Source organism: Mus caroli, unplaced genomic scaffold (assembly GCF_978045245.1).
Source record: "Mus caroli unplaced genomic scaffold, Mus_caroli_1 scaffold_8, whole genome shotgun sequence".
Taxonomy (NCBI): Eukaryota; Metazoa; Chordata; class Mammalia; order Rodentia; family Muridae; genus Mus; species Mus caroli.
In genome coordinates, this window is record NW_028227263.1 from 105671022 (window position 1) to 105683455 (window position 12434).

The window sequence follows — 12434 nt, forward strand, 5'->3', positions numbered from 1 at the left end:
ACACACATGTGGAAACTAAACAACACTCTTCTCAATGATACCTTGGTCAAGGAAGGAATAAAGAAAGAAAATAAGGACTTTTTGGATTTTAAGGAAAATGAAGCCACATCATATTGAAACTTATGGGACACAATGAAAGCATTTCTAAGAGGAAAACTCATAGCTCTGAATGCCTCCAAAAAGAAACTAGAGAGAGCACACATTAGCAGCTTGACAACACACCTAAAAGCTCTAGAAGAAAAGGAAGCAAATTCACCCAAGAGGAGTAGACGGCAAGAAATAATCAAACTCAGGGACGAAATCAACCAAGTGGAAACAAGAACTATTTGAAAAATCAACCAATCAAGGAGCTGGTTCTTTGAGAAAATCAACAAGATAGATAAAACCCTTAGCCAGACTCACTAGAGGGCAGAGGAAAAATATTCTAATTAACAAAATCAGAAATGGAAAGGGAGACATGACAACAGATCCTGAAGAAATCCAAAACACCATCAGATCCTTCTACAAAAGGCTATACTCAAAAAACTGGAGAACCTGGATGAAATGGACAAGTTTCTAGACAAATACCAGATACCAAAGTTAAATCAAGATCATGTTAATGATCTAAACAGTCCTATATCCCCTAAAGAAATAGAAGAAGTCATTAATAGTCTCCCAACCAAAAAAGGGCCCAGGACCAGATGGTTTTAGTGCAGAGTTCTACCAGACCTTCAAAGAAGATCTAATCCCAGTTCTTCACAAACTATTCCACAAAATAGAAACAGAAGGTACTCAACCCAACTCATTCTATGAAGCCACAATTACTCTGATACCTAAACCACAAAAAGACCCAACAAAGATAGAGAACTTCAGACCAATTTCCCTTATGAATATCCATGCAAAAATCCTATATAAATTTCTCGCTGACCAAATCCAAGAACACATCAAAACAATCATCCATCCTGACCAAGTGTTTCATCCCAGGGATGCAAGGATGGTTCAATATATGGAAATCCATCAACGTAATCCAGTATATAAACAAACTCAAAGACAAAACCCACGTGATCATCTCGTTAGATGCAGAAAAAGCATTTGACAAAATCCAACACCCATTCATGATAAAAGTCTTGGAAAGATCAGGAATTCAAGGCCCATACCTAAACATGATAAAAGTAATCGACAGCAAACCAATAGCCAACATCGAAATAAACGGTGAGAAGCTGGAAGAAATCCCACTAAAATCAGGGACTAGACAAGGCTGTCCACTCTCTCCCGACCTATTCAACATTGTACTTGAAGTCCTAGCCAGAGCAATTCGACAACAAAAGGAGATCAAGTGGATACAAATTGAAAAAGAAGAAGTCAAAATATCACTTTTTGCAAATGATATGATAGTATATATATGTGACCCTAAAAATTCCACCAGAGAACTCAGCCTGATAAACCACTTCAGTGAAATAGCTGGATATAATATTAACTCAAGCAAGTCAATGGCCTTTCTGTACACAAAGGATAAACAGGCTGAGAAAGAAATTAGGGAAACAACACCCTTCTCAATAGTCACAAACAATATAAAATACATTTGCCTGACTCTAACTAAGGAAGTGAAAGATCTGTATGACAAGAACTTCAAGTCTCTGAAGAAAGAAATTATCAAAGATCTCAGAAGATGGAAATATCTCCCATGCTCATGGATTGGCAGGATCAACATTGTAAAAATGGCTATCTTGCCAAAAGCAATCTACAGATTCAATGCAATCCCCATCAAAATTCCAAATCAATTCTTCAACGAATTAGAAAGGGCAATCTGCAAATTCATCTGGTACAACAAAAAACCTAGGATAGCAAAAACTCTTCTCAAGGACAAAAGAACCTCTGGTGGAATCACCATGCCTGACCTAAAGCAGTACTACAGAGCAATTGTGATAAAAACTGCATATTACTGGTATAATGACAGACAAGTAGACCAATGGGACAGAATTGAAGACCCTGAGATTAACCCACACACCTATGATCACTTGATCTTTGACAAGGGAGCAAACACCATCCAGTGGTAAAAAGACAGCATTTTCAACAAATGGTGCTGGCACAACTGGCGGTTATCATGTAGAAGAATGCGAATTGTTGCATTCCTATCTCCTTGTACTAAGGTCAAATCTAAGTGGATTAAGGAACTCCACATAAAACCAGAGACAGTGAAACTTATTGAGTAGAAAGTAGGGAAAAACCACGAAGATATGGGTACAGGGGAAATTTTCCTGAATAGAACAGTAATGGCTTGTGCTGTAAGATCGAGAATCTACAAATGGGACCTAATAAAATTGCAAAGCTTCTGCAAGGCAAAAGAAACCGTCAATAAGACAAAAAGGCCACCAACAGATTGGGAAAGGATCTTTACCTATCCTAAATCAGATAGGGGACTAATATCCAATATATATAAAGAACTCAAGAAGGTGGACTCCAGAAAATCAAATAACCCCATTAAAAAATGGGGCTCAGAGCTAAACAAAGAATTTTCACCTGAGGAATACCGAATGGCTGAGAAGCACCTGAAAAAATGTTCAACATCCTTAATTATAAGCAAAATGCAAATCAAAACAACCCTGAGATTCCACCTCACACCAGTCAGAATGACTAAGATGAAAAATTCAGGTGACAGCAGATGCTGGCAAGTATGTGGAGAAAGAGGAACACTCCTCCATTGTTGGTGGGATTGCAAACTTGTACAACCACTCTGGAAATCAGTCTGGTGGCTCCTTAGAAAACTGGATATAGTACTACCGGAGGATCCTGCAATACCTCTCCTTTGCATATATCCAGAAGATGTTCCAACTGGTAAAAAGTACACATGCTCCACTATGTTCATAGCAGCCTTATTTATACTATCCAGAAGCTGGAAAGAACCAAGATGCCCCTCAACAGAGGAATGGATACAGAAAATGTGGTACATTTACACAATGGAGTACTACTCAGCTATTAAAAAGAATGAATTTATGAAATTCCTAGGCAAATCGATGGACCTGGAAGGTATCATCCTGAGTGAATTAACCCAATCACAAAGGAACTCACACAATATGTACTCACTCGTAACTGCATATTAGCCTAGAAACTTAGGATACCCAATATATAAGATACAATTTGCTAAACGCATGAAACTCAAGAAGCACGAAGACCAAAGTGTGGACACTATGCCCCTTCTTAGAATTAGGAACAAAAAACCCATGGAAAGAGTTACAGAGACAAAGTTTGGAGCTGTGTCAAAAGGATTGACCATCTAAGAGCCTGCCATATCCAGGGTTCCATCCCATAATCAGCTTCGAAACGCTGACATCATTGCATATACTAGCAAGATTTTGCTGAAAGGACCCAGATATAGCTGTCTCTTGTGAGGCTATGCCGGGGCCTAGCAAACACAGAAGTGGATGCTCACAGTCAGCTATTGGATGGATCACAGGGCCCCCAATGGAAGAGCTAGGGAAAGTACTCAAGGAGCTGAAGGGATCTGCAATCCTATAGGTGGAACAACAGTGTGAACTAACCAATACCCCCTTGCCCTCCCCCCGGAGCTCGTGTCTCTAGCTGCATATGAATCAGAAGATGGCTAGACTTCAATAACAACAAAAACAACAGAAAACCCACATACTCATGGAATCTGAACAACTCTCTATTCAATGATAGTTTGGTCAAGGAAAAAATAAAGGAATTAAAGACTTCCTAATTCAATGAAAAGGGGGCACAGCATACCCAAACTTATGGGAAACAATGAAAGCACAACTAAGAAGAAAATTCATAGCACTGAGTGCCCTTATAAAGAAATTGGGGAGATGCTACTAGCATCTTAAGAGCACAACTAAAAGCTCAAGAACAAAAAGAAGCAAACACACCCAAGAAGAGTAGAGGGAAGGACCTTTCTGGTTTCTGTGTGTTCTGGGAGCTGATCCCGTGCCACAATGCCCTGAGCTGATCCTGTACTAAAGCTCTCCATAGTCAAGAAAGCTGGTCTCCCAAGAGTACCAACACACCTGTAAGCACAGGTAAGACCTCTATTTCTGCTAAAATTCCTAGCCCAAGAGGGAACCTCCCAGAGCCATCAGGAAAAAGAAACCAAGGAACAGCCAGGCACAAGATCTTTCGGTTTCAGTCTGCACTGAACCTGTACCACAGCTCTCCATACTCAAATTCTTCTAAGACATAACCGGTCTCCAATGGGTAGTGATCCATAGGCTTTCAGAAGGAACAAGCCACAGTCAGAGACAGCAACACTAGATAACACCAGAGATAACCAGATGGCAAGAGGCAAGGACAAAAACATTAACAACAGAAACCAAGGTTACTTGGTATCATCAGAACCCAGTTCTCCTACCAAAGTGAGCCCTGAATATTCCAACACACCAGAAAAGCAAGACCCTGATTTAAAATCATATCTCATAGTGATGATAGAGTACTTTAAGGAGGACATAAATAACTCCCTTAAACAAATATAGGAGACACAGGTAAACAGGTAGAAGTCCTTCAAGAGGAAACACAAAAATCCAATACAGAATTAAAGGAAAACACAACCAAACAGGTGTAGGACTTGAAAAAAAATATTAAGGACCTAAAAATAGAAATAGAAGCAATAAAGAAATCAAAAATGGAGACATTCCTGGTGATAGGAAACCTAGGAAAGAGATCAGGAGTTATAGATGCAAGCATCACCAACAGAAAATAAGACATAGAAAAGAGAATCTTAGGTGCAGAAGATACCATAGAAAACATTGACACAACTGTCAAAAAATGCAAAATGCAAAAACAACCTAACCTAGAATATTCAGCAAATCCAGGACACAATGAGAAGACCAAACCTCGGAATAATAGGAATAGAAATGAGTGAAGATTCTGAACATAAAGGGCCAGTAAATATCTTCAACAAAATTATAGATGACAACTTCCCTAAAATAAAGAGGTGCCCATAAACATACTAGAAGCCTACAGAACACAAAATAGATGGACCAGAAGAGAAATATCTCCTGTCACATAATAATCACAACACCAAATGCACAGAACAAAAGAAGATTGTATAAATTCTTCCATTGTGGGATATCTGGGTCATTTCCAGCTTCTGGCAATCACAAATAATGCTGCTATGAACATAGTGAAATATTCACCACCTACAATGACTATGGGGTATAGAACTAAATGCAGAACTCTCAGTAGAGGAATCTTGAATGTTTGAGTGTGGGCCTAGGTAACAGGTTTTCCATGGAGATCTCTGTCCAGGCCTGGTGCTAGGGTTCTGCCGAAGGGAAGCAAGTGCAGGCAGGGAGGCAAAGTCTCTGCTGCTCCTTTCAGGTCACTCCGTAACTCCAAGATGTTCTGAACTGTGTCGGACTGGGCCAACAAGAAGCCGACTATCCAGTGAGGAGTGCGGCAGGACCTCAGGTGGCTCTTCAAGAGAGAAGAACTCTTCTCAAGTGTTACATACAGCTCTTGGAACAAAAGACTCAGATAAAGTAATTCTCGTGCACCTTTAATTCCCTGGATGAATTTATATACAGTTTTGGGAGTGATTCAGGGTTTGACAGCAGATACCTCCCATTGGCTTAGACAGAGAGTTTGGGGACAACCATATTTGCATGTGGGAAGGCTTGGTGCAGATTCTAAGTGACTGATACCTGTGGGGGATTGGGCTATGCACAGACAATCTGGTCTCCAGTTGAGCTGGGGTGGGGTTAGAGTAGCAAGGGGTAGAAGTGTTGGGAGTATAGTCTGCCCAGAGGTTACCCCAGAGTTCTTTGAGCATTTGTACATCTTGTTCTACTAGCCCAGATTCATTGACATACAAGCATCATTTCTCCCCCAGCAAAACACAAGTCCCTCCCTTTTCAGCAGTCAGTAAGTCCAGGACTCTCCAGTTTTGGAGAGCAACTCCTGTTAAGGTTATCTGGCGTTAAAGAGACTCAAGGCTCTCTGTAGTGGACGCCATTGCCTGAACAAGCTTGTCTTGGAAGTCGCTGGCCAGATGTTGTGTTTGGATGAGGGCTGCTCCAGCAGTTCCTGTTGCACCCAGTGAGACAGCAAGACCTAGTCCAATGAGCAGAGGGATGAAGATCTCTCTCTTCATTCTGCTTTCTCTCATCTGCAAGGCAAGTTCTTCAGGTTCATAGAGATAACCTCAGGATGATTATCATTGGGGTGAAGGAGCCTTGAAAAGGGGGGTTAATACAGGCATTTGTAGTGCCTTTGCACCAGAGGAGAGCAGGAGAGTTAACACATACTGATTTGGTGATGGTGATGTCATGGACACATGTAAGATTGGGTTTTGAGGCGTGTCCTACAAGGCAAAGAGGGGTGGGTAGGTCAAAGAGAGGAATGTCCTGTGCTTTCCTCATGGGTAGGGTTCCATGGAGGTCATGGGGGAAATGTTAATGGGAACAACTGCTATTAATGGCAGGAGAGAGGAGCACAGAAAAAGCATTGGGAGGAGTTAGGGTGGGTTGTTAAGGGAAGTAGGTCAGCTGTATATTGGATGTACTATAGTCAGGAGAGGGTAGCTTGAAGCTCCTTCTGAGACTGATTTTCCTGTTGGATAATATTAGCACATGTAAAGGCTGAATTGGAGGCAGGAACAATCTCACGGAAGATGTGCAGGTCAGAAACTGGATATTTGGCATAGCCATTGGGGTAAAGTTTACCCATGACTCTGGTCTGCCAATGTTCATCCCAAGTAATGCTGATGGAAAGTTAAAATGAGTTTTAAGGTTGGTGAGCATTGTGCCACCATGACTGGTGGGTTCCACTCTGCATCTCCAGTATCTGTAACCTCCATATGTGCAGACGTCCTGGAGACATTCACCTGTGTTTTGGTAAGGAAAGCAGAGAAAAGGCCTGAGCATAGTGGAGATGGAATCTGGGTGTAGAGGGATCTCAATTCTGGTTCGACATCCTTTTAGTGGGCAGTCCTGGGTCCCTATAACTTTGTGTGTCCATTGTAGGTTTCCCTACCATAGAATCTCCAATGGTAGGTGTTAGGAAGCCTAAGGAGAGGCTGGGCAGCAGCAGAGTTAGCAAGAAGAACAACAAAAACAGCCAAGAAAATAGACAAAATGGGGGCTTGTGGAGGGTACATGGCCAGGGCAGCAGTCACCAGGTCATGGATGTCCTTCTAGGAGATCTTGTTGTTCTTCTGGGTGTGGCATTTCCTCTGACTCCTCCTTCTCTTCTTCTGCCCTTGATCTGCCAGTGAGAGGCAGGACATCTTCTTGGTCATGGGAGTGGTGTAGGACATTTCTGGAAGGAACCCAGATAGGCTTGAGCTGGTCCTGTGGAAAGACACAAGCAAAACCCCTCCCGGTTGTAAGGAGGGGTTCTGGTCACTTCCAAATTCCATCCAAAGTATCTTGCCATCGTAGTAGGATGGGGGAGGAGTAATTTTGGTGTGTTCCAATGGAGGGAGATAGGAGAATGTTTGGAGTTTTTGTAGATGTTAAATATGTTTAGGGAAGTCAGTCATCAGTAATTGTACATTATGAGGATAGGTGGCTGACTTTTATTTTAGGAGTTGGGCTTTTAGGGTTTGATGTGTTCTTTCTATTACTCCTTGGCCCTGGGGGTCGTGGGGAATTCCCGAATGATGAGCAATTTCCCAGTGTGTGCAGATGGTTCTGAATTGAGACCTACCGAAGGCCAGGTCATTATCAGTTTTTATCTGTTGAGGAATGCCTGTGATGGCAAAGGTGGATAGCATATGATCTACCCACCCCTGCCTTCTTATGTCTCAGAGGAAACACTAAATAAGTCATCTGCTCCTCTGGCCCCTCCCTCTCCCACTCAAAGGCAAGGCTCCATTAAAAAATAAAAAAAAACAAAGGAGCTACCACCTTCACCTCCTCCCATCCAATCAGAGAGAGGTATCTCTTCTCCAAGCCATAAAAACCGAATACCTTCAAAACTCATAAATGAAGCCCTGTCTAACTCCATAGTCCCATGTAGCTGGAAATGACATCCTACCGGGTCCCACCGGGGTTCAAGACCTATGCTCAACTGGAGACCAGTGTGTCTGTGCACAGCCCATTGCCCCACATATGAGAAGCACTTAAAGAAAATTTCAACATCCCCAGTCATCAGAGAAATGCAACTCAAAATAACCCTGAGACTCCACCTCACACAAGTCAGAATAGCTATGATCAAAAACTCAAGTGACAATTCTTCACAGAGTTAGAAAGGGCAATTTGCAAATTCATCTGGAATAACAAAAAAACTAGAATAGCATAAACTATTCTCAACAATAAAAGAACTTCTGGTAGAATCACCATGACTGATCTCAAGCTGAACTACAGAGCAATTGTGATAAAAACTGCATGGTACTGGTAGAGTGACAGGTAAATCAATGGACTAGAATTGAAGACCCAGAAATGAACCCAAACACCTATGTTCATTTGATCTTTCACAAAGTAGCTAAAACCATACACTGGAAAAAAAAAAGGTAGCCCTTTCAACAAATGGTAATGGCCCAAATGGTGGTTAGGATGTAGAAGAATGTAAATTGATCCATTCTTAGCTGCTTGTACAATGCTCAAGTCTAAGTAGATCATGGAGCTCCACATAAAACCAGACACTGAGACTTATACAGGAGAAAGTGAGAAAGAGCTTTGAAGATAGAGGCACAGGGGGAAATTTTCCTGAATAGAACAGTACTGGCCTGTGCTGAAAGATCAAGAATCGCCAAGTGGGATCTGATAAAATTGTGAAGCTTCTGTAAGGCAAAGGACACTGTCAATAAGACAAAACAGCAAGCAACAGATTGGGAAAAGATCTTTACCAATCCTAAATTCAATAGAAGGCTAATATCAAATATACACAAAGATCTCAAGAAGTTAGATTCCAGAGAAATACATAACCCTATTAAAAATGGGGTACATCTGAGAGAGGAGCTTGAAACTGTAAGATAAAGACTCGGCCCTGGCCAAGCTCTGCATAATAAATCCCTGGATAGTAGCTGGTAAACAGCCTTCGCCTAGGACAGAGCATGGTGTAGAAACAAACTATGTGGTGGTCTGTGTACAAGCAACATGGTGGACAGATGCAGTAGCTGCCTAATCTGACATGTATAGACTATGTATAAGGATAATAAATCATCTAGAGAGTAGTCAATAAAAGATATATGTTCTTATTATAAAAAAAAATGGGGTACAGAGTTAAACAAAGAATTCTCAACTAAGGAATAGTGAATGACTGTGAAAAAAACACAAAAAAATGATCCTTGGTCATCAGGGAAATGCAAATGAAAACAACCCTGAGGTTCCACTTCACACAAGTCAGAATGGCTAAGAACAAAAACTCAGGTGACAGCTGATGCTGGTGAAGATGTGGAGATAGAGGAATACCCCCCCATTGCTGGTTTGATTGCAAGATGGTGCAACCAGTCTGGAAATCAGTTTGTCAGTTCCTCAGAAAATTGGACATAGTTCTACTAGAAGATCCAGCAATACCACTCTTGGGCATATACCCAGAAGATTCTCCAACATGTAATAAGGACACAAGCTCCCCTATGTTCATATCAGCCTTATTTATAATAGTCAGAAGCTGGAAAGAACCCAGATGTCCCTCAACAGGTGGATGGATACAGAAAATGTGGTAGATTTACACAGTGGTGTACTACACAGCCATTAAAAAGAATGAAATTATGAAATTCTTAGACTACGTGATGGATCTGGAGGGTATCATCCTGAGTGAAGTAACCCAATCACAAAAGAACATACATGATATATATCCATTGATAAGTGTATATTAGCCTAGGAGCCTGGAATACCCAAGATACAATTCTTAAAACATGTAAAAATCAAGAAGAAGGAATGCCAGTGTGCATACTTCAATCCTTCTTAGAAGGGGGAACAAAACACCCATGGAAGGAGTTACAGAGACAAAGTGTGAAGCAGAGACTGAAGGAATAACCATCCAGAGACTTCCCTACCTGGGTATCGATCCTATATCCAACCACCAAACCCAGACTATACTGTGAATGCCAATGTGATTTTGCTGACTGGAGCCTGATACAGCTATCTCCTTAGAGGATTTGCCAGTTCTTGACAAATACATAAGCTGATGATCACAGCCATTTATTGGATAATGCACAGGGTCCACAACGAAGGAGCTAGAGAAAGTCCCAAGGAGCTGAAGGGGTTTGCAGTCCCCTAGGAGGAACAACAATATGAACTAACCAGTAAGCCCAGAGCTCCCTGAGACTAAACCACTAACCAAAGAAAACACATGGTAGGACTCATGGCTCTAGCTGCATTTGTAACAGAGGTGGCCTATTTGGTCATCCATGTGAGCACAGGCCCTTGGTCCTGTGAATTATCTATGCTCCAGTATAGGGGAATGCCAGGGCCAGGAATTGGGAGTGGGTGGGTTGGTGAGCATCGAGAAGGGGGAAGGGATCGGGGGTTTTCAGAGAGAAAACAATAAAAGGGTTTAACTTTTGAAATGTAAATAAAGAAAATATCTAATAAAAATAAATTAAAAATGAAATTTTTAGGCAAATGGATGGAACTAGAAAGTATCATCGTGAGTGAGGTAACCCAATCACAAAAGAACACACATTGTATGACCTAACTGATAAGTGGATATTAGCCTAGAAGCTCAGAACCCAAGATACAATTCACGAATCACATGAAACTCAAGCAGATGGAAGGTCAAAGTGTGGATACTTCCATCCTTCTTAGAAGTGGTAACAAATTACCCATGGAAGGAGTTACAAAGAGAAAGTATGGAGCAGAAACTAAAGGTATGAACATCCAGAGACTGCCCCACCTTGGGATCCATGCCATATGCGGTCACTACACTTGGACATGGTTGTGAATGTAAACTCGAGCTTGTTGACAGAAGCCTGTTATAGCTGTCTCCTGAGAGTCTCTACCAGTGCCTGACAAATATAGAGTTTGATGCTCACTGTCAACCATTGGACTTCATACAGGGTCCCTAATGGAGGAGCTAGAGAAAGTACCCAAGGAGCTGAAGAGGTTTGCAGCCCCATGCAAGGAACAACAATATCAACTAACCAGTGCCTCTAGAACTCCCAGGAACTAAACCACCAAAAAAGAGTACACATGGTGGGACTCGTGGCTCCAGTTGCATATGTAGTAGGGGATGGAGTTGTTCACCATCTATCAGAGGAGGGGCCCTTGATCCTGTGCAGGCTCTATGCCCCAGTGTAGGGAAATGCTAGGGCCAGGAATTGGGAGTGGGTGGGTTGGTGAGCAGGGGGAGGAGGGAAGGGATAGGTGGGTTTTGGAGGGGAAACCAGGAAAGGGGATAACACTTGAAATGTAAAGTATATCTAATATTAATATAAATATATATATGTATATATATATTTAAAAAAAATAAAAGTTTCTTGCTTCAAACTTAACCAGAACATCCTAATAAGGAAGTTAATTATTGAGCTCCTACTATCTCTGTTCTTGTCTTAAATCATGGGGCCCATGTCTAGAGAAGATACAAAACATATTTCCAACATGTTTTTAAGCAGAACATGGAGCCTGATATGAAAACCTAAGGAAGAATAGAGTTCCAGAACTCTCACTGGCAGTGTAGAAATGTCAGGAAGAACTCAGGATAAGTAGTATGACAGCTGAACTCATTAGCCAGTTTTAAGCATTTGTGATCACAAACTCTTAGACTCAATATATACCTCCTGGTGTCACAGATCTGTATTCATCAGTGTTATGGATGATCATGTGCATGCATTAATAGAACATTATTGATTTTTATCTTTGGGCTTCTTTATATACCCAATCTCTGTGTGTTCCTTTACTGACAATGACTCCTATGTAATTATCAAGAAATATTTTTGCCATGAAGGAGATGTGATGATTGATATGTTTTTCCTTCTTCATATTTTCTATGCATGGAACAAAATACCTAACTTGAAGAATTCATACTATTTCCAGGATATTCACATGCAGTAAAAATTATTATTCATTCTAAGAGTTCAGAATTTTAGTGACTTGGTGAACTTATGGATTAAAACTTCCTTAGATATTTCAAAATCACTCTTTACATTATCAAATTTTTAAAGGCTATTTTCATGTGATTCCTCTTTTGAAGGAAAAGTGATCATTTTGCTGTTATTCATTTTGCTTTACTACATGATTTTAGATCATCATGTTGTTCCACTTTCATGTGTAAAATGTGTCCTGATGGGTATGGAATTTAGGCAGAAGTGGTGGTCTTACCCGTGCTCACAGGTGTGTCAGCACTCATGGGAGACCAGCTCTCTCTGGTCATTATTTGGGTCTGGGGCATTGTGGCACAGGTTCAGCTCGCCCACGCAGATGAAAACCAGAAAGATCCTTTCCCAGGCTGCTCCTGTGTTCCCGTGTCCTGAGGTCTCTAGTCGGGTCCCTCTGATCAGCAGTGGTGGTCTTACTCAAGCTCACAGGCATGTCTGCACTCCTGGGAAACCAGTGTCTCCT